The sequence below is a fragment of the Rhinoderma darwinii genome, chromosome 12 (genome assembly GCF_050947455.1).
Source record: "Rhinoderma darwinii isolate aRhiDar2 chromosome 12, aRhiDar2.hap1, whole genome shotgun sequence".
Taxonomy (NCBI): domain Eukaryota; kingdom Metazoa; phylum Chordata; class Amphibia; order Anura; family Rhinodermatidae; genus Rhinoderma; species Rhinoderma darwinii.
This window is the reverse complement of record NC_134698.1, coordinates 76168317-76190567: the sequence shown is the minus strand read 5'-3', so window position 1 is coordinate 76190567 and position 22251 is coordinate 76168317. Positions and strand designations below refer to the sequence as shown.

Sequence of the window (22251 nt, the reverse complement as noted above, 5' to 3'; positions counted from 1 at the left end):
TACCTCGCATCTGACTGTCAGACTGACATTTTTGTACCAAACTGTGAATAATCAGATGTTATTAGTTTGATATATGCCTTGTATAAATCTCAAAGCTTTTTCTTTCTATTCCTCTGCAATCCGAAGACATGTCAGATTCAGCGAGTAAGCGTGAAAGTTTCTCTCGTTTGTGATGCGTCAAGCAGAATGTTCCCAGGAAAAAAAATAAAAAATGCTTGTGCACGGAATTTGTTATACAAAGACATTAGTCTGCATTGATCACTGGGACATAGAAATGACTGTGCCTCCCGTCGAACGGTCCGCGCGAAGCACGTCCACCAGAAAATACGTGATTTTCTTTAGGTTTAATTTTTATTATCACAAAGACCAAACTACTGTACATAAAAAACATTAAAGGGGGTATCTGGGAAATGAATTTTTATTCTTATGGGCTGCAAATGAAACGAAAAAAAAACCAAAAAAAGCAATACTTACCTATCCTTGTCCCCCTGGCGATCCAGCGCTGAGGCTCCGGCGGCAGTCCCGATGCTGGTTTACACGTAGCATGTGACCGCTGTAGACAATCAGAGAGCTCAGTGGGGCTCTCTGTTGACGAATCGTATTTCTGGTATAATGACAGAAATACAACATATGGCAGCTGAGCCCTCTGATTGGCTGCAGTGGTCACACGCTACGTGTAAACCAGCATCGGGACTGCCGCTGGAGCCTCAGCGCTGGATCGCCGGGGTGGGGCTGACATATAAGATATAAGGCTCCATAGTCCTGGCATATATAGAATACTACAATCCCCAACATGACCCGATCAGTGGACATGACCATAATACAATTCTATTATACTGTATTCATAGAATACTACAACCCCCAACATGACCTGACCATAATACAATTTTATTATAATCTATACATAGAATACTACAACCCCCAACATGACCTGACCGCTGGAAATGACCATAATACAATTGTATCATACTGTATACATACAACACTACAACCCCCAACATGACGGGACCAATAAAAGTGTAACACCATGTATACAGATTATAGTCCGGACAAGCGGGTAAACATTCCCTGTGACGGGTGACTGTGCCGCCAGCCAAATGCGGTTCCAAGCAATTTTCCAAAGGCAACACACTTAAATCCTCAGCTCTCCGGAGGCTCAGGAATGGCGTCCGTACAGCTGCGGGTAAATAGATTTCTCTTCATCTATTAGAAGTATATAATGGATTATTTGCTGGCACACAGAGGTGTAACATGAATCTCCTGGGCCCCATTGCAAAATCTTTAACAGCCCCCCCCCCCCCTACCTAGTGGCATTTATAATACTGGTGTCTTCTTATATGGTAGAGGGGCCTTTGGGCCCCCTCAGGCTCTAGAGGCCAAGTGCAACCTCTGCACCACCTAGAGCTACACCTAGAGCTAAATAATTCAATTACATTTATTCTTCAGCATTTTTTAGGCAACGGTTCTACATCAAAACCACTAACGGAAGCCGATATTGTACTCATAGGGGTTGTTACTCAGCTTTCCACAGACCCCGAGTGGCATAGGACTCCGCATTGATATGAAGTTACAGTTCTTTGCTTCCAGCTCTCATTGCTCTGCCTGTGTAATGGTCAGCCTTCACTGCCATTTTTTTTTACAAACCAGGAAGCTCAGGATGAGCAAAGCTATAACCTCTCCCCCCCCCCAAATAGTTTTTAAACCAGTTCAAGAAAATCCTTCATTTAAATGATAGAATGAATATATTAAAGTTGATCAGTATACCTGCATAAGGGAGCGTTTGTCACATTGTCAGGGGCACTGCTGCCTGAGCCAGAAAGTTAAATAGTGCCCATTATTTATATTGGGTATTGAAAAGATGAAAGGGTACACATGGCATGCACAGGGTCACATGAAAAGTGATGTAAGCTCCCCTTAAATACTCTGCTCACACCTTCTAGACCATTATATACACTAAAATAATACATTACGAACAGTGTCCTTGGTAGTTCCTAGTAGTGTTGACTATAATGCCACTCTCACAGTACTTTCCATAGTACAGATGTAGCACTGATATGTGTAGTTTCCATAGTACCAACCTTGTAGTGATAGTAATGCCCATAATGCCACTCACCGTAGCTTCCATAGTACCCACCTTGTAGTAATGGTGATGCCCATAATGCCACTCACCGTAGCTTCCATAGTACCCACCTAGTAGTGATAGTAATGCCCATAAGGCCACTTACAGTAGTTTCCCTAGTACCCACCTTGTAGTGATAACAAAAACGCCACTCTCACAGTAGTGCCAGCCTCATGGTAGTCCCTGCAGTTGGAGACTTATTGTACGGTCTATAGCGGCAGCCACTTTTGCTAGGACGTTGCAGGGCTCAGTGCAGGAATGGCAGGATGGCACATAAGGTGAAGTGCCCACGGGCCTTATAGATGGTAAATCCCACGCCTTATAGATGGTATATCCCACGCTTTATAGATGGTATATCCCCGCATATAGTGTCATTTTACTCTGCACTTTGATGGAAATCCCAGTTTGCACAAGCCCTTTTACATCAGAAGCACCCCGGCAGATGATTGTGGGGGGTCTCGCTGTACCCCTAATATGACCAAAACATTCCCCACGTATTACAGGCTGTCTTCAGATATTAAACACTTTTCATTTATAAAACTGGTGTCTTCTTATGTGGCAGAGGGGCCCCACTAGGCACCAGGACCCGAAGGTGATGTCTGCCTATGCACCTTCTATAGCTAAACCCCTGTATTGAGCCACTTCGATTAAAAAAAAAAAAAAAAAAGTTCTTTCTAGGATAGTCACGCAGTTTCCTACAATCCTGAATGGCAGCCCATCCCGTTATACCGCATTATATCATTACATAACTGAACAAACTTGCATACAAGAGACTTGAAAAGCTGGGTGACAACCCCGGTGGTGGCCATATTATATTTTTGGATTGCTCCCTTTACAAAAACAGTCCAAATTTTGCTTAGCATGCAGAAGGAGCGCTCGCCGTGCAGGTAGTAGATGTTATCAAAAGCAACAAGTCCCCACAAGATGTAGGAACAAATGGCCGGCTGTCTGCAGGTACAAGCTGCGGCCGTCGTAAGATTACAACGACATACTTTACAAGTTACTAATGACTTCTTACACCCGGGATCACTGCAGGGACTGTAATACAGCCCCACGTCGCGCTGCCCCCCAATTATCCAGTAATCCGCCGGTGAACTGATGTCACACGCAACACGTCTCTGTGTCTCAATGAGTCAGGAGCATCTCTACCTGAGGATGTGATGAAGAATATGACCCGATAATTAGGTTAACATCTCATATTAAGTAACCTGATATGACTCAGTCCCTGACATTCCTACGAGAGTCGTCCACAGTCCTGCATCATCCCAGTCTAGTCAGGCAGTAGTGACTTAATAACAGAGGTCAGGGTAAGTGCATGGCATGAAATGGGCAAAGTAAGGTGTATATGTAATATACAGGGGTGTAGGACATGTAAGGGGGCACCACCATTGTGTATCTTAGGCCGAATTCAGACGACCGAGTGCAAACTTGGACGTGAAAAACTGCAGTTTCTCACGTCCGAGTTGCACCCGTGAAGAACACGTTTTCACGGATCCCTCATAGATTTGAGTCTATCGAGGAATATGTAAAAACTGAAGAAATGACATGTTTAATGTACTGCCCACGAATACAACCCCCCCCCCCCCAAAAAAAACATACAAAATTGTATTTATATCAACAGGCAAAAGTCATAAGCCAAGACAGGTTTCCTGAAAAATACAAGATCTGGCTCTGCTACATTCACAATCAATGCTGTGTAAGATGTTGTGAACGTGAACCTCCAGTTACTTATATTGTCCTACCTGATTTTTCTAGCTTTTTACTACCACAGGGTCATACATCACACATTACACTGAATTCAGTATAATATCTAATAGGAGGAGCTAGAGAGAGAAAAGGGGAGGGGCAGAGGAGTGAGCAGTGGCTATGCATTTCTATGAAGCCTGGGTGACTATGATTAAATCATACCTGTAAATGTTGGCTATAACTTTGATACTTTCTGGACACCGCTATTAGAAGAAGAAGAGGTGAAGAGCGTAACAAAAAGTTTAATCAGATCCCCAAAAAACTATTTTGGGAATAATTAAGTCATTGACAGCGTAAACATCAGTCAATTTCTTGCATATTCATCTTGGCTTATCCCAGGGACAAGGAGAAAATGTAACCTGTTGGATTTCTCCTATCTCCGATTTCAGCCAATGGGTGAGGATCTGGCAGCCCCTATAGATTTTGGCAGAGAACTATAGATTGCGGGGATGGTCTGCCGACTAATATCCAGTAAATATGGCCAGCTATAAAACGGACATGCATTAAGAATTTGTCTGTTCCCTCTCTAAGATCAGTAAATACATGGTACCTTCTCGACCAATAATTTTTTTATATTATATTCCAGGGAGACCCATTTCTGCTGTTACCGCTATGTTCCCCGGTCCACACCTGCAATGTCTCCTTTTACACACACATTTCCTGATGGAAATTTTCCAAAATACGGATATGTTTTGGGTTTTTTAACAGATACAGATTTTCCATATTGAAATATCTTCATTCGCAATTGTATGATAAAAACAAAGACACAATGGAAATTGATGGAAAATTGTCTCTCTCTCTCGAGACAGAAACCGAGACGACTCTAGACCAGAGTTTCCCAACCTTTTCAGGCTTGAGGCACCCCTGCAAAAAAATAAAATTCCTCGGGAAACCCCTACCAAAAATTGTTAACAAAAACGACAAAAGAAAGTGCCTAAAAACAAGCATTACACTCTTAGTGTATGTTCACACTGCGTTTTTTTATAAGGCAGAAAAATTCCTTTAGGAATTTTGAGGCAGATTTTGAATTGACCGCGTTATTTGATGCTTTTTTTTTCCGCTGTGTTTTTTAGCAACATTTTTTTAAGCTAATGCAAAAACCGCAGGCAAAAAAAAAAATCACCAAACAAGCGCCGCAGGTATTTTCAGCCCCCCTCGCTGTAAAATGACCATCAGTTCCTCTAGTAAAGTGACCATCACAGACAGAAAGTGTGCTTAAACCTGGGGAAGGAATAAATAAGGAGGTATAAGAGGAGAGAACTACAACTCCATGCATGTCCAGGCTGTTATTATGGGATATCAGAGGACATTACAAGGATGAGGTATAAGAGGAGAGAACTACAACTTCCAGCATTCCCCTGGCTCCAGTTCTCACACAATTGCTAACAAACTATATAAGAAATACTTACCCTGCCCAGGGTTAATGGCTCCTCTCCCTCAGTCAGGCTCTTCTAGTGGGAAGTGGTGGGCGGTACTTGTAGCAGATGTGCGTGCGTCACGTCTGCTACAAGCATAGTTAGAGTAAGCGTCAGGGGCGGAGCTTGCCGCGGCACCCAGGTTGGGAACCACTGCTCTAGACCATTATACAAAATGCAAAGGATATCCACTGTAAGCATATTATATTACATACCTCCCAACCGTCCCGGATTCAGCGGGATAGTCCCGGGCGGTCTCCCACTGTCCCGGGCAGCCGGGGGTATGTCCCGCTGTCAACTCCATCTGCGTCCTCAGGACGCAGATACAGTTGAACCCAATGCTGAAGCAGGGAACCATCAGCTCCCTGCTTTAGAATTAGTTCTGTGGCCGATGATCTGGCCGGGGATTCCGTTCCTAGAGGAAACTTCTGAGGTCACGAAAATATATGGACATTCATGTCAAGGGTTCTTCCTGGAGCAGAATCCCCGGCAAGAGTCGACAACGGGGATTCCGCTCAAGGAGTAGCCACTGACATAACTATCCATATATGGACAGTGACATCAGGACTTGACTCTAGAAGTGGAATCTCTGGCCTAAGCTCTGGCTGGGGATTCCTAGAGGGAGTGCCAATGGCGCTATCTACATGGACACTGTGGTGTTCTCTACAAGGGCACTGGCACTAGGGGCATTATGCTGTATAAGGGCAACTATGGGAGCATTATGCTGTATGGGGGCAGATTTGGGGCATTAAACTGTATGGGGCAGATTTGTGGCATTATATTGTATGGGGCAGCTATGGGGGCATTATACTGTATGGGGGCATCTGTATGGGCGTTACACTGTATGGGGGCATTATACTGTGTGGGGCAGCTATGGGGGCATTATGCTGCATGGGGGAATTTGTTTGGGCATTATAATGTATGGGGGCATCTGTATGGGCATTATACTGTATGGGAGCATCTATAGGGAGCATTATATTGTATGGTGGCAGCTTTGGGGGCATTATGCTGTGTAGGGGCAGATATTTGTTATTATAGTGTATAGTGCGCGCCGCATTGGTTGTCTCTCTTGGTGATACTTGAAAGTTGGGAGGTATATTATATTATACTATACATATGGTATATTTATAGGGGTTCTCTCAAATAATATGGATACAGCTAAAAGAACAGAGGACTTCTAAAAATTCACCTAACTAATATAAGTAATCTTAAAATTTGCTGTTCTTGGGCCCTACAGCTACACAAAACATACCTTGTTTGTATGGGAGTCCTGCAAGATCGATTGGTCATGTCTGCTCTGCATGAAGGGACTCTGTATGAAAAGCAGACGTGACCAATCTATCCTGTAAGATGTTAATGTAGTGAACTTTCTGCAGACAGAAGGGATATTAGTAAACACACTAATTTCTGCAAAATCCCTGATGACTCCTACAATCCAACCCTTTGTCCTGGCCCTCATCTTCTTTTAACGGGCACCTAGGACCATAAGAGCTGATGGCACATGTGAAATGATCTAGTATATGATTTATAGAACCTTTACCGTGCTTACTACTGACCAATCATATCAGATCTGCTTATGTTATTTCTAAGGGTTTTTCTAATGACCACTCAATATAATCAAAAACTTCGCCATCTCCCAGAATAAAAACTGCTGAACTCAGTAAGGACAAAAGAAAAAAATAATAAAAGAAAAACACAAAAACAAGATGGAAATAAAACTTTTGGAATGTGCAGATTTAGTAACCACAGATAGATGTCTGCATTTCCCATCTGGGGTCCCGGCATCGACAGAAAACCAGCTGAGATCATCCGAATGTGAAAGTCAACGACAAATCCACATCTGTTACACATTAAGGATAGTTCACATTTGGCTTCATTTTTCCAGCTCGTACTTGATACACTACATGTCTACAGGACAAATAAATACAAACACCCAACTCATTCATTGGCAGCGTATTCTTCTAGGTGCGATTATACTTTGTAACATAATATAGAAGATCCCTATTGGGAAAAGTACAAACCTCATTAATAAGGAATGAACAGAATCATATATAACCATGGCGTAAAATGTCAAACACGTCCCGCTAAGGTTATGGTTGGCAAATTTAAAGGGTTAACAATTGCAACCAATTTTTTATGCCATTTAAAATGAAAAATGAGGCAACTTTGTAACGAGTGTGAATGAAAAACCTCTTCTTGTTTTGAGTCTATTGCTTCGGTGTAGACCTATAGGCTTCCATGGCAACAGACAACAAATAAACCCTGTGTAGTCTGATCCAACAGTTATATGGCCATCCACCTATCCCCTACCTCTAGTTCACCTACCAAATATATTGGTGAGAACAAGGGGACAGAGGGAAGGGAGTATGATTTTACGAGCAGACTGCAGAGTTTGCTTACAGTTTGTAGTCTGTTACCATGGAAACATATGGATCTAAGTAGGAACTGTAGACCCAAAAAGATACTAGATTTTTTTAAAGTTGCTTCACTTTAGATGCATTGAAACAGTAAAATAAAAAGGTTGCGAAAGTAGGCTTGCCCATTATCGACGCATTAAACAGTGATCTACCTATGGCTCTCCAGTTGTCAAAAACTACAACTCCCAGTATGCCTTGACAGCCGCAGTATCTTTTTTCAGCAGATCTAATGTGTCCTCAGGTCATAGACATTATATTGGATGACAGTAGTTATAGATACGGAGCATGTTGGGTTGAGCTTACTGGTCATGTTAATGGGGCAGTTAGAGAAGCGGTCTTATTTCTATGGCCACCTATACCCCAAAGCTGCCTTTTTGTCCCTCCATCTTAAAGGCCAATAATGCCCAAACATTTTACCATGGGGAACCCCTAAGTAAATGTTCCCCTCTTGGGGAACCCCTACTACCCCCTCCCTACAATAAAGGCGACATCTCTCGATGTTGCCATCTTCCAGAGAGCCCCTAACCAGGTTCCAAGGAACACCAAAACCCCGGTGGAAAAACAATGTTCTAGGCACCGATTAGTAAATTGCCCCCCCCCCCCCCCCACCACCACAAATACTCTCTTCAGCACAAAAGGCCATTATGTATGAAAAGTAATTGCACCATATGTCTCCAGCCATCACAACTGGCAGGTGTAAAAAAGGAGAACATGAGAAGATGATGTGATAAGATAAGGTATCTTCATGAAGCAGAAGACACCACTGACACCTAAACAATGGAGTCAGAAGATGACAGGACTTCCACGCAGGATGGCGCTTTGTTCCTGGACCGGTCTGAGGGCCTGAAGACATATCTGTAACCACAGGGCTCGTGCTAAACAATAGGGTAAGATTTCTAGGCTTCCTGCCTCTATCCCAGAAGGGCTCATTCAGACGAGCCTAAAACTCGTCCGTGTGCGGTGCATTGAAATCACTCAGCACGCGGACCCCCATTTATTTCAATGGGGCTGTTCACACATGCAGTGAAACTCACTGCAAGTCCTATAGTGGTGCGTTTTTACGCCCCCTAGTCGCGTGAAAACCACGGACGACATCCATGTGCTGCCCGTGTTTCACACATCAGTTACTAAAGAAATGCAGAAAAATAAGAAAACAAAAAAAATGAAGTGCTTGCATGGAAGTGAAAAACGCATGCAACACGCAAAGGACACTGATGCCAATACGCAACGCACATGAGATGTAGGAAAAATGCTGCGTTTTTTTACGCACGCAAAGCAGACACGCTTGTCTGAACGTAGCCTGAGTTTATTTTCTACTTGTAACTTGGCCTCCTAGATCTATGATTTTGCAATTGAAGACTAATATTCTCAAAATTCAAAACATTTGCAGTAAATATAGATCTTCGACACTGTTCCTACGCAACTGTGCGGCAAAAATTCCCCCTGCTCAGGAAAAATCTACGCCCATGCAGATGCCCTGGTCCTCCTCCTTGGTGAATAGGGCTAAGCTGCAATACTAGACACAGCCAATAGGCATAAGGAGCACGGTCCCTGGAAATAAAAAATAGAAAGCAGAGCCTTCTATAGGATTTGCCATAAATCTCTAAACAGTTGGGACCGGGACCCCCACTGATAGGGAGAACAGGGGCCCTATGCACCAGAGTCTATGGAGAATGATGGAAACAGGCGAGCGATCCTGCTTGTCTGTTCCATAGCTTGGATTTAATTTTGTGGGAGATAAGGTGGGCTTTGCTGTTCGCCTACTCTCCATAGACTCCTATGTAGACTGCCGCACTGCCCTCCTCCCCTCACTTTGGTCAAAGTTTTCTCTGTAGTTAATGGTATCTCTCAACTCATTGGCGAAATATATTAAGCCTGATTTTCAAAATGCCAGTCTTAAACTAATTAAAGTTGGCGTGAAAAGCGCCAAATTTATTAAGAGGTGCACACCCCGTAATAAACTTGGATCATCTTTGGCTTTCCGTGCGTCAGAAGGGCTTATGGGTGGAGGGGACCAAGAAACTAGACTCCAGATCCATAACAGATCATGTTTGCCCCACCCTTGTTTTAAAGGGGTCTTCCAGCCAGAAAGATGTATCACCTATCCATTGAATTGGTCATGAATGTTAGAAAGGTGGGGGTCTGACCGCTGGGACCCAACTGATCGCTAGAATTTGGGACCCCAGTCCCCCGTTCCTCCCAGCCGCAGCTAGGAGGAGTTTAAATAAAGCGGCAGTCGAGCTCTGAATGGAACCCTGTTGCTCCATTCAGAGTCTATGGCACTGACGGAAACCGGTCATGACATTGATAGGTCTTGAGTAAACATGGTTGAAGTTTGGAGATAAAGAATTCACACAGTAACTACACGTGTGGAATCTGGAGCAAGGTGAAATTTTAATTTTTCGCTCGAGGTAGTTTTTGCCCTACCCGCTTGCACCGCCATAGTCAATCTTTCTATCCATTTGTGCTGCCCTTTATCATTTTTATTATTTACTTTTTCAAAAGAAAACTTTCTTTTATACTAATATCACACTATAAATAAAGTTCAACATTGGCATCTTTGGGATATTGGTCATATTTGGCAGGACTTGGTCTTATTGTGGTAGAGTTGGCATGACAATAAATGAGCTGGTGCCTGCGATTGCCCTCGAATGTTGGCACTTCCATCAGGACTTGGTCTCCTTACTTTAGCCGTCATTCCCAAGACGTGACAATTTCCAGTGTGACAATTTTTGAAACTTTTACATACTTGCCAATAGTTCTGGACCTGAAAAGGGGTGGAGTTTATGCTAATTTGTGGAGCGGTCTGGGTTTAAACAAGGGTGGGGCTTAAAAATATCCTACAATTTGGGGTTCAGTTGATATGCATGCTTTTGGGGTGTTCTGGAGACCGGGTGTAGGGACTTTCAATTAAAAGTCCAGCAAAGAACTACAAGTCCCATCATTCCATACAAGCTCGCTGCTAATAGAGATGAGAGGGGGCGAGAGCTGCAACACATGGGTTGTTCAGTTGGGTCCGGAGCCAAAACCTCTTCACCCAAAGTAGTTCAGTAGCGGATTCTGAAACTATTAACTAGTGGGACGTGATCAAAACCCACAATTCACGATCATTCAAACCCCCCCCCCCCCCCCCCATTGCTTCCATTAGGATTTTGCTGCCTTTGAAAGAGTTCCCATTAACCCTATAAAGGGACAACGTCGATAATACGCTCCAAATGTTGTTTTTTAACAAACAAGTCGTAAAGTTGAGCAATTCTGAAAGAACGCTTCAATATCCCAGATGTACAGAAGAAAAAACATTAGGTTCGGATTTAACGCATCAGGGCAGCAACGACTTGGGAGGAAATGACTGACATTCTTACTGCGTGAGACGTTATTCTCAGGGATTAGTAATCCAGCAAGCATCGCCCTGCGGCTACACGAGTATATGCAACAAACATCAACGCCAGATCAGCCATTTGTATGAAAAAAAACACAAATTAATTGAATATTTTCTTGAATTTCACAAAAAAAACACATCATATTTAAACAACAATTAAGGCCCTATGCACACGTCCGTATTTTTCGTCCATAGTTATGGTTCGTAATTACGGACCCAATTAATTTCTATGGGCTATGGACACCTTTCCGTATTTTTACGGATGGTTGTCTGTGCCGTAGAAATTTTAGAACATGTCCTTTTTTTTCTGTAATTATGGCACGGACTCTCCATAGAAGTCTGAGTTGAGCTTCCTTAATTACGGACTGCTACGGAGGTGCACCCATAGTCGTCCGTAATTACGGAAGCGCTGCTAGGCGACGCCAGGTTTTCAGATGATGCATATAAATTTGTGGTTTTCTTTTTGTGGATCCGTAAATACGGATGCACTACGGACACCGTTCCGTATATGCGGATGATTTACCGATGACGATTAATCCGTATTTACGGATGGATGAAATCTAGAGTCATGTGCATGGGGCCTAAATGCAAGAAATGTAAAGAAACCTTTGGAAAATTAATACACAGCAAAATTCCTATAGGGTAAGGCCACATGGAGCGGCACGGATTTGGCTGCGGTGTGGCCAACCACTCCGGCACCATGTTTGGCGTGGCTGTCTAAATGCACACGTAGCGTAATTTAACGTGGAAAATCTGCATCAAAACCGCAGGTATACGCACGTAATTCCGCAGTTAAAACTTCTTTTGATGCTTTTTCCAGGTGCGTTTTTTACATTTAGGTGCACTTTTATGCTGCGGATTTTAGTGCTTTTTTCTGTAAAACGAGTCACATACAATTCGCAAGGATAAATTCACATGCTGCGGATTTTAAAATACGCACCGAAGGTCAATTTACGAGCAGAAAAATAATCTGCACCGTGTAGATGAGATTTCTTGAAATCTCATTTACTTTGCTGGTTCTGTATTACGCGGCAGATTTGCCGCATGAAAATCCGCACATAATACTTAACGTGTGCATTCAGCCTAAAAACACTGTTTTGAATGGACCCTACAATGGCAAGTCCCCGCGTAGACGTAGAAGATGTTTTCCGCCATTTTCACGCAAATCCCCATACATAACATTACATACCCGTAGTATAGTCCATCAATGTATGGTTGTAGAGGACCCTCGCAACCCCTTCATTGCAGTACTTAACACAACAACATCCGTACGTGTCTGTCTGTCAGAGGATTGCAAAGACTGGATAACATTGTAGCACACCTTCAGCTGTGACAAGTATTATGGTATATTTAACATTTTTTTTTGCAAAAAAAATTCCATAAAAAATTGCAGATCCGTTCCTACAAGTCCAAAAAAAGTCCAATGTTTTCATGAAAACCGCTATATATATATATATATATATATAGCGCAATAGTCACCCACCCCCCTCCATGCGTGGGCAATTTGTGCTAATCAAGTTAATTAGGACCAGCCAAATAGCCTAGAGAGCTTCATGCCATGGCATTGCATACAAAACATAGCGGGGGAGGGGTAACATGAGACTCTTGAGAAACTACAAGTCCCAGGATGTCTTCTCAGCCACATGTTTCCCAAGCCATAAAAGCCATTTCTACACAACGCTCCATACAACAGCCTGAAAGGGAAAATATTGTAGGAAGAAAGGGACGGAGCAATTGAAGGAAAATAAATCTCACAGAGGACAATTCCAAGGACCTATAACTACCCCCATCAGGCACTTGTGATGTGTGAAGTCCTATAGGAAGCACCAAACCAGAAAATGTTCTCCTTAGAAAGGGCCAGTTGTCCTCAGTTTGACCCGGTCAGACCCAGATCCAGATCCATGTGATCTTCTCTACAGCAGATCAATTACCTCCAGAAATGAAATCTGGATGCAAAACTAAATGCATTAGTGTCACTCTTGAGGAATGTCGACTAAATACAGAAAAAAAAAAACTGACCCTCCCCCACCTTATGTTACTTTCCCAATCACTTGACCCCGGTTGTCCAACATCAGCAGGAAAACACCGGATACAGTCTGTAAGTATTATAACAATATAATGTTTAGATGTACTGATACCTGCAATGATGGTATAGACCACTAGGGCGGCGAAAACTAAACTAGTCGCCCTAGGTTACCTCTATGTTGCAATTGGAAATGTAGGATCATAATCTCTGGAAACTAGTAAAGCAATGTGCTGAAGATGAACAAACCCTTTAAGCTTAAAGGGGATGTCTAGTTTAGAAAACCCATTTTCAGGTACCCTATTAGGGAATGCTGAGTGGGGTCCCTCATTTAGGACCCTCGTCTGTTAGCCAGAGAAGAGCTACAAAGAGCGTCTCACTCTGGAGAATTTCAGACGTGCATTAGACCATTGATTTTAATGGAATCTGTGCAATGCTTCATTTCCCCTGCGGTGGCGCTGCAGGGACAGTGAACCCTTACTGTCAGGTAACAGATCCCTACAGATGGCCAGCACCAATGATCAGCTTATCGTAAGTAACATTCTGATTGCTTTTTGGTAATAAACACTGAATTCTGGTAATATTATTATATAGTCTGTCCCTTTAAATCTTAAAGGGGTTCTGTTGTGTGTCAGTTTTTTTTTTTTTATATTACTGTTCGTATACTATGTATAAATATTAGTTCAGAAAGTGCTGATGTTGGAGTTTTTTGCTACGCGAGGGGGGAGGACAGAATGTTTACCTACAACTGGGCCATAGACCAGGTGTATGTCCATCGGGAACTTTGTAAGTAGGGATCCTATTCATATGGAAGATTATATATAAACAAACAGTCCCTTCCCCCGCTGCATTCGCCAAGATTAAAGTCTGAATTTTGACATACGGTAAAAGCATGTTCAGTAACTGGAGAAAATTAGATTTTATATATATATATATATATATATATATATATATATATATATATATATATATATACAGACACACACTTTTGAAAGGAATACTCTGGGTAGAACCGATACACTAGATGCACAGGAATTGAAAGAATACCAAAGATAAAATCCCTGTGTCATGCCCCGCCCCCTAAAAGACAAGCACTAAGCATAACGCAGCGTATCTGTTTTACCCGGAGTGTCCCTTTAAGGTATAGGTTTACCTAGGTGAATTTCAGGGAACTGCGTGCATTACAGCTTGGGGCAAAACCAGACGCAACCGATGACCCAGAGTGGTGCTGTTTGCGGATCTTTTTGTCTAATCTCATGCATGGTCCATTTAAATTATAATGGTGAGGATTATCCTTAATTGAAAATGATCGCTCTGGGTTATTTACACGCTAAATTTATTATTAAGGATGCCCGTATAACTATCGGTAGTGTGTTGCACGGTCCAAAAACATTTTCACTGGAAATACCAGATTTTTTCTACTACGTGGCTTTTATAGGTAAAACGGGTGTGATTGGGTTTCACCTGTAAAAGACGTGCGTCCAAAAACCGCAGCGACTGACTGCATTGTGGCCGGTTTCATACAGTTGTAATTTAGTGTACGGCCTCAACACCAGGACCCTCCGCGATTCTACTGAACCAAATCACTATAGGGATCAATGGTGATCTAAGGTCGGTTCAGTAGGACCATGGGGGTTCCATCTTTTCTTAATGTTGGTTACTTCATGTATATACTATGTATGTCTGTGTCTAGCAGTATACACCAAGCTTCACTCCTTGGTTCATTTCACCCCGGCCCGCTCCTCTCTATATTGTAAGAGTCACATACTGCAACAATAACAAACCGATCCTATAATTACCAGGAAGGAGAATGTACAAGCTCAGCGCTGGTATAATTACCCAGGAAACATGGAGTCAAACCGCTGGATTTTAACGGCTCTGGGCAGCGAAACGTTTCCCATGTGCTAAGTCATGCAATTTCTTAATATAGTCCAGAAAGAAATTTGGTTGTGGACTGATTTTTGAAAAAAAATATTAAACACGGCAATATTCCTTATGGCTATCAGGGCATGCTGGGAGTTGTAGTTTTGCAACATCTGGCGATCCACAGCTTGGAGACCACTCCTCTCTATGGGTCATACACAAAAGTGTAATGCAATACACTGACTTGGAAATCTTACGACCTTCCTTTAGGCCAGGGTCACACAGACAGTTTTTGGTGCAGTTTTTGAAGCCAATGCCAGGAATGGATACAACAGAGTCTTTTCTGTATACTTTTCTTTCCTATTGCATCCACTCTTAGTTTTGGCTAAAAAAAAAAACCTGTACCAAGAACTGTATTAAAACGGAATGTGCGAATCAAGTCTTAAAGGGGTTGTCCACTTTGGACAATCCTTTTTTTGTTAGAAGAGTACCCAGATGATTAGTTGATCAGTTTCTCCCACTGCTGAGATCCCCAGCGATCAGTTGTAATCTGTGAGAGAACGAGGTAATTCCTCTGCAGCACCACCGCAAGGGAAAATGAAGAATTATACAGTTCTCATTAAAATCAATTGGTTGTACAAGTAGTGCATGGACATGTTGGGTCCTCCAGAGCAAAAGACCCTCTTTGTAGCCACTCTCCGTCTTGGCCTTGACCATTTATCAGTACAATTACAGTTTTCTAGCACAATTGCTCTGTAAAGAATGGTGACCAGGTTGAGCGCTATATTTAACAAAGTTTTGGAAGAAAGGGATGTGGCCTGTAAGTCACATGCTGTGCGACTTACAATATTTACTAAAGATTTCCACCATTCGTCTACATGGAAAAGGGACACGTCAAGCTATGGCAGGTTCAACATGGCATTGGTCAATAGGCACGCCATATTCGTATGTGGCATGTTGATGAATATGGCGCATGCTACACTACAATTCCTTATTCGCCGGGCAGCAGTACACCAGCGTTAATAAAAATGCTCCATTGTATTATATAGTCACGACACAAAGGGCTCATAAAACCCAACCAAAATACATAACAAATGCCGTTCTAGTAGTGCCCGGGCATTGTACAATAGCGGTGATGAAGGGTGTAAAGGAGTCAGAGATGCCACAAATAGATGGATAGGACATAGATTTGAGATAGATATTAGATAGATATGACATGGATAAATACATATGATATAGATTGTTGAGATCATGCATGTGGTAATGGCAACAAGTGGGTATCAGTGTCACAAAGAGGGGCCCCAAAAAACCTGGACATCTCATTACACCCCACCCTACAACCTTTTGACATCCGCTACTGATCTGACACCAGGTAATAATTCACATCATTGGATGTTGACTTAAATTGTTGGTATAGACAACATGACAAACTGGTAATTCAACCAACACGCGTGTATATTGGGCACACATCGGGTAATGCACACAGAACAGCTTGCCTCTGAAAATGGAGGAAATCCACAACTACTGTATATTCAGTCCTATATATTGTATATTCAGGGAGTATAAAACATGAACATCTGAAAAGTATCAAATGGAACACGTAGAATGATGTGAACACTGCCTGGAAATCCAGCGTAACTCTATGCATGTAGCAGAGCTGAGTCTGTCATTTGGCACAACTCATTGCGGTATCTACGGAACTGCAGGAAACCGTATTATCACAGGGGTGCACAGACTTTAATGCACACAACACACTGTCTTAAGACATGCTGGAAATCTTGGGTTACACTATAGATATAGCAAAGCTGAGTTTATCTGGCACAGCCCATCATGATATGACAATGTCCTATCTGTGAGCTTACCTAGGACTGCAGATAACACTACTGTATTATGAGAGTATAGGCTCAAAGAGTTAAATGAAAGATCCAGCTCTGCTACATCTGTATATCCAGAACACAGCATAAAAAAAAAGATAATAGAAACAAGAATGCATCATAGGGGCGCATAGACTAATAAACACAACATACTGTCTTGTAGCATGCTGGGGTTACTCTATGGATGTGGTAAACCTGAGATTGTCATTTGGCACAGCTCATCATTATATGACCAAGCTCTGTTACATCAGCCAGATCTAACATAACCGTATAATTTAGATTGTGCGTAAAGAAGTGATAGAAGGCATAGGTAATAGTAACAAGCATGGGGGTGCACAGACTTTTGCACACAGCACACTGTCTTGTAACATGCTGGAAATTTAAGGTTACCCTATCGATGAAACAAAGATGGATTTGTCATTTGGTCCTGCCGATCATGATATTACAATGTCCTATTTGTGAGCTTACATAGGACTGCAGGTAATCCTACTGCATTTTTGAGAATGCAGGTTCAAAGACTTAAATGAAAGATCCAGCTCTGCTACATCATTATATCCGAATTTAACATAACACAAGTTGGTTTGTGAATAAAGGGCATAGAAGACATGAGGGGTATAGGGGCGCACAGACACACAACACATTGTCTTGTAACATGCTGGAAATGTAGGGTTACTCTATAGATGTAGTAAAGTTGAGTTTGTCATTTGGTCTAGCTGGTCATTATATGACTTTAAACAACCGAGCCAGCTCTGCTACATTATCCAGATCTAACATAACCTTCTAATTTTCGATTGTAAGTAAAGCAGACGGGGGGTACACAGTTAAAATGAACACGAATGTTTCATAGGGGGGCATAGACTAATGCACACAACACACTGTCTGGCTACATGTAGAGTTACTGTACAAACAAGAGATGCTCATTCACTTACTTTAATCCTCTCTACAAGCTGAACTGGCTGCATGTCCAAGCCCTGGGATAATCCTTAGTAAAGCAAGCAGAGGTTTACATCAAATACATGGGAAATTGCAGAAAAAATAAAAGTTCAGGTCAGTCCTGTAGTGAGCCAGTCCCTGTGTCTCCCAGATCTGCTGCCTAAACCAGTGTGAGCACTTCCACACTCCCCAGATCCTATTGAAACACCCCCTCCCTCCCTCCGCCATATCCTCCCTCCCAGCACTCGGCTCTGGAATGAAAGCATCGCTTACTACTTTTTTTTTTTTTCTACTCCTTTTTTTTTGTACTTGCTTTATTGTAACAGAGAAAAAAAAAACAATGAAATTTGCGTTTCGAAAAATAACAATGTATCGTACAAATATCCATATAGAAACAATGTTACAGTCACTCACATATTTGCCGCTCCGGTTATGAAAATAAATCAACTAATATTGTTAATTGAATTAAAATATTTTTTCATTTGTAATGTACTTATAGGGGATGTATATTTTTGCAACCAGTACTTTTATTGTCTCAATGTATCTAAAATGAAAGGCGAAGCAACATTGTATATCATCTTGATTAAAAATCTCCTACCGTTTTGTTTCTACAGCTCCTATGCAGTGCTATGATTCTCCGTGGTTACAGACTACAAACAAACCTTGTGTAGTCTGATCCCACTGTCACGTGTTACTTTCTTTTATCCTCTTCTACTATAGGTTATCAAAATGAGCAGAAAGCAGAGAGAGAGGAGTAACACTTGACTGCAGGATCAGACAACACAGTTATTTGTAGTCTGTAACCATGGAGACACATAGGAGCTGTATACACAAAACAGTAGGAATTTATCAAGATTATTTAGAAAGTGGCTATTGATTTTAGGTACATTGGAACAAGAAAACAATTGGCTGCAAATGTAAATATACCCTTTAAACCAGAACTTTAGATTTTTCCCATAATGCACCGACTTTCTGCTAATCTTGTTTTGTGGTTCTGCTTATATTCCGCAGCCAATCTCGAACAAGCAGTCCTGCAGTGTAAAGCATGGGGGAGGAGACCTAACAGCAGCCTGAGCCTCAGATAAGACAGGAGGTGGATGTCAGACTCTAAATCTCTGCTTAGACAACGCAGCTAATGGAATCGCTGGTCATAGCTGTGTGGAAATTGGGCACCTTGTATACTGTTGTGCAAACAGTATATATTTATAGATTCATACCTCTTCTTTATACAAATAGTATTTACCTCGATGTTTTTAAGTTGTTCATAAATATTATTATTGTGTAGAAAAAATATAGATAAAACAAATATATAAAACAAAAACAAACGTGCCCAAAACAGTTAAAATAAGGCTATAGGAAATGTAAAATAATACAGATGTAGCAGGCGCTACCAGTAGTTTTGCATGGGACTGCAGGTAAACTATTGCATTGTCTCTGATTTTTTCCATCACAGTGCACAGATAATGCAACCTCAAAAACTTGAGGGTAAAATCACACACAGAGTTTTGATGCAGTTTTTGGTGCAGTTTTTTCTAACCAAAGCCAGAAGTGGATCTAAAGGAAAGAAAAGGTGTATAGAAAAGTCTGATGCCTCTCCATTCTTTGGTGTCCACTCCTGTGTTTGGCTCAAAAAACTGAGCCCAAAACTGCATCCAAACGCTGTGTGGTCCTGGCCTAGATGACAAATTCAGCTCTGCTACATCAGTAGTTCATTATTTTTTAAATTCAGTTCCACATCTTATTCCTGTGACACTTTGTGACAGCAGATTTCAGCTGTGTTCTTTGACATCCGGACATGTCTCTCCCTCCCTCATGGAAATACTTGGATAATTCCATACATGCTTGTAATTCTTTTCGACAACATGGGGGATGTAACCCGGAGTGGTGGAGCTGATTCCACCCCTGCAAGGATTATGCTTAGAGGGAGGGGGGTAAGACTTATAGACCCCAGCTCTCAGGGGGGGGGGGGTAGTCTATATATCATGTGATTTGGGGTTGGTTCCTGGAATTTCAGGGCAAATTACAACATGAAGGAACGTCCAGTACAGGGCTAGTAGACCAAAAGGGCTTATATTTAACACAATCCGGCCAGTTAATCCAATACCTGTGAGTCTGTGACTTTAACAGATGCAGACATAAAAGGCGTAAAAAGATTAAACTCACATCTAGAAATTCAGATGTAGGGGTTGTCACCCAGCTTTCCTTTAATACTGAATGGCGAATCAAGTTGTGCAGCAACGTTTAACCATTCAGCTCCCATATAACCAGGCAGACTCCGCTTCAGGAAAGCTGGATGACAATCCATGTGGGAGCTGTAATGGCAGCCATACTGCTTTTCACCCAGCTAGTACTATCACCCAGCTATCCACAGGATAGGTCATCAGTATATGATCGGTGGGGGTCCAGCGCCCGGACCCTGCATCAATCAGCTGTTCCGGGCGCAGGAAGCAGAAAGCTCTGACCATAGTATTGCGGTTGTGCTGGGTTACTGCGGCACGGCCGCTATACTGTGGTCAGATCCTTCTGCTTCCGGCATTGACCACTGCATGGCTTCCGACGCCAGGATGCAGCCAGAACAGCTGACCGGTGTGGGGTCCGGGTGTCAGATCCCCACCGATCATAAACTGATGACCTATCCTGTGTATAGGTCATTAGTATAAAAAAAAAACAACCCAAACCTGGACAACCCCCAAAGTATGATGACCCATTGTAACGGCAATGAAAGCAGTCACCTGATTGGTTGTTATGATCAACTGCTCCACTTTTCTCTTGCACTAATTTTGATAAATATCCAACATGAAGTCATTCCCAAATAACGCAGAGTTATATATTCAGTGACATTGAACCGATCAGAAAGCTTCGTAGAAAACTAATTGTATTTGCTTTTTCCTGGTGGAACAGAATGAACTGGGAACAAAGTTGTCCCTCCGTTATCTCCGGATCCAAACAAACACGGAGTTCTTAAATAATTAGATACTGTGCTCATAAATTAAAGGGGAAATATGGCTGAATGTCAAGACAGGCCATGAATTCTCCGAAAATTGTCCTTCTTATCTGGGCCCAAGTACACGCCGGCCACTGACTGCACTTTACGCTCGTTCGGTTGACCGCTATTCCTCCCGGCTGCCACACGCACACTTGGGGAGAGGGGAATAACCCGCTGCCAGCCTCCTCTGGCAGCAGCTTATCTTCTGTGGGAGAAAAGGATCAGGCTTGTTGAAATCCAACAGGCCATATCCTTCTCTTTCCCTGGCATCTGCCAGCAGTAGAGTTGGGACACCGCCATACACATTTGATAGTCAGCCGGTCCTGGCAAAATTGGCGAGTTCGGACGACTGTCATCTAATTTGTATGGGCACCTTAAAGCTGGCCATACACGAGATACAAGCAAACTGTCCAATTTTTGAGAAGCAACACATGCCACACATATTAATATAGGGCACATCCCCAACCTAAGGCATTGGAATCACAAGTAGGGCATATGACCCTCTTCATCATGCCACAAGTTTAATGCGAACCCCAGACCAGACCCTCTAAAGAAATACAGACCCAGGCCAGGCTCCCTAAATTGGCTGACTAACTCATGTGTATGGGGTTCTCTCAACCATCCAGATGTTGGGGGGGGGGGGGGAATTGGCATGTTGGATTTTAACATGCCCCATCCTTTGTTCCTTGGAGAAGCAGAAGGGTCTGGCAGCAGCTTCGGCCGAGCCAAGTGTGCGCGTATATGGTGGAGTCGAGGAGTAGCTGTCGGCCGGACAAGCAATTCTCTAACTCGTATGTATAGATTGATTTACAGAAAATGTGTACAGGCGTGATTGATAGTCATACGTGATATGATGCTAGAGAGGCCGCTAATATGGAGCCCCTGGAGAGAGGGGACCCATTCCAGGTTGGTCTTATTTTGATGGGTGGTGGGAACCTGTACAGCGATTTGGTCTCCCCAGCTGCTGAAATGTTCGCAAACAAGGTAGTGAAAAATATACTAAAGTCGTGAAACTGGGATGGAGTCACCAGGACCTCTTGTTGCAGGTGGTTAGGTGTGTGCTGGTGTCAGGCAGCAGCTGAAAGGGGCCTCATTTTTATCTTTGCTATAGGGCCATCCACTGATAGCCACCCTTTTCCCCAATTTATTATTTGGTGGAAATACTGGAGAATTACCTCTCTGAATTTTCCAAATTTAGTTTTTAAAGACTATTTAGTGCCTCATTATGCTAAGAAGATAAAAGGTTTCCTCTCGGCTGTCAGTGCTGGAAGACATAGTAATTAATATGAATGGGTAATGACCTGTTTTGTGGCAGGTGTTTTGTAAAAACTGCTGAACGCCCAACAAACAAATGACCGTGCAGCACTGGATAAGCATCTCGACTCCGTGCTGGGCGCGTTCAATGTCTCCAAAATTGTACTCCCTAAAAATAGTGTCTTGGTCTTTGCTCATTGAGAAATTCAACATGTACTTAATGAAGTCACGTATGTAAAGTG

The 22251-nt window shown here is 42.6% G+C and overlaps 1 protein-coding gene across 1 annotated transcript in view; it reads right to left on the bottom strand.

Moving 5' to 3' along the window:
* Positions 1–17954, bottom strand: part of FRMD6 (FERM domain containing 6) — a 45420-nt gene extending 27466 nt beyond the window's left edge. The window contains exon 1 of the mRNA XM_075844113.1: positions 17766–17954. The gene's annotated coding sequence lies outside the window, so the exon portion shown is untranslated. The remainder of the gene's footprint in view (positions 1–17765) is intronic.
* Positions 17955–22251: the final 4297 nt, after the last annotated feature.